This window comes from Aplysia californica, unplaced genomic scaffold, assembly GCF_000002075.1.
Source record: "Aplysia californica isolate F4 #8 unplaced genomic scaffold, AplCal3.0 scaffold00235, whole genome shotgun sequence".
NCBI classification, from domain to species: domain Eukaryota; kingdom Metazoa; phylum Mollusca; class Gastropoda; order Aplysiida; family Aplysiidae; genus Aplysia; species Aplysia californica.
In genome coordinates this window covers 811118-813152 of record NW_004797505.1, presented here as the reverse complement: position 1 = coordinate 813152, position 2035 = coordinate 811118, and positions in this window count along the sequence as shown.

The window sequence follows — 2035 nt, the reverse complement described above, 5'->3', positions numbered from 1 at the left end:
TGATGATGATGGTGGTGGTGGTGCTGGTGCTGGTGCTGGAGGTGATATAGGGAGTTGGTGCTGGTTGTTGTGTTTAATTCTGGTGATTTCATAAAAATAAAAAAGTCACGAGTGTCTTCAGGCCTGACGTTAGAGCGACCTACAAATCAGAAATCAGAGACCCTTGATGTGAGAGGTAACTCAGTTCCGAATGGAGGGTTGGGGAAGACATTTACGGATCTATCTGTAGGCATTGTCTTTTTTTTTTAGTAATAGTTTTACGGCACTTGCAACACAATAAGGTCATATAAGTGCCGAAGAATAGGTGTGTTACAAGAGAGTAAAATATACAAAAAAAAGGAGGAGAGATAAGGACGATACATGTTTGATAGGAAAGAAGAAGCAAACCACACCAGAGCACCCGCCAACCACCCTCTAGCCCTTGTCTGATTAGACGCAGAGAGGAAAGACAAAAAGCAGCGGGATATAGGACCACTACTATCTCTACTTACTATTAACTCACTATACACTTTTGAAAAGTTGTGAAATGCAAAAATGCTTTACTACATGCTACCTTTTTATTAATTAGCTTTCATCACTACGTTTCTGCAGAAAATGCACTTTTTCTTCTTCTTCTTCTTCTTCTTCTTCTTCTTCTTCTTCTTCTTCTTCTTCTTCTCTTTGTCCCCCTCCTCCTGCATGTCCTCTTCTTCTTCTTCTTCTCTACTCTTTCTCCTTCTTACCCCCTCTTCCTTTTCTTCGTCCTCCTCCTCCATCTCCTCCTCCTCCTCCTCTTCCTTCATCTTCTTCTTCTTTTTCTAGTTCTTCTTCTTACAAAAAAAAAATCAACGCAGCGAGCCTAGCAAACAGTCATGTGTGCGTTAAAAAAAAACTGAAGTACATTTTTTTAAAATCACACATTCCTATCCGATGCAGTGAACCGTGGAAAGATAATGTGGACTGGCCTCTTGGGCTGGGCTGGCGTCCCTTTTCCCACACAATCAGATTTATTATTATTAAGAAATACCAGTTTACGATGAACCAACCATCCGGTGTAACAAAATTGCCATCGAGTTTTGTGAAACAGTTAAAATGATGCAACAATAAGACAATAATAGAAGCATTTTAACCGATACATAGATCTAGAGCTAGTAATATGTGCTGCACAATCGAATTTTCGGACGATATGCGTGGTGGTGTGGGTCTATAAATAGCCACAAAATGACATTGCAGTCTCGCCAAAGATTCTCTACTACCTCGTATACACGATCTTTGGTCTCGCTGTTAGCGCTTCAATGGAAAAACTCATACAAAACGAGTTGGTGTATATATAAATAAAGTTAGAGCCGTTCAATAAGGCGGCTCTGAACCATGTCATTTTGTAGAGAGATTTGGCAAGAAAGTCAAACTCTTTCAGCTGTAAAATAACCACATCAGCTATTTCATAGACTGCTGGTTTGTGACCTGATATTTTCTCTTTTGACCTACTGGTACATAAATACATATATATATATTAACCGCCCTAACCGCTGACAAGCTAGTTCAAGTCGGAGTTCGTTCACATTCGAGACTCTCTTTCAAGCCACACATAAATATTGATTTTTAATAATGACTGAAAAAAAGAACGACCGAACGAATAAATTTTTTTTCAGTTTGAAGTAAACGCTATGAGTACTTCACTCACTCTATTTCTTTTAAAATATTATTATTATTATGGTTTTAATCAATTAGCAGCTGAACAAGTGAAAATGTCGTAGTTTTTCTTTATCAATTTGCCTTAACTTTTTAACAACAAAAGTTATAATTCTCTTCAGGAGCATTTCCCTGACGTGAATGATTCCTATTACGAGCAAAGCTAAGAGATGCCAGGGATGTCATCAGTGAATCAATAGGATGCTGTCAATGTTCAATGAGGTGTGGTAAATTCTACTTTTAAAATAACTGGGTGGGGGAGGGGGGGTTGTTTGTTTGATTTTTTTTTTTTTTAAATTGGGGAGAGGGGTTATGGTTTTTGCTTTTGCTATTTTTGTTTGTTTTGTTTTGTCTTTTGGTGGGG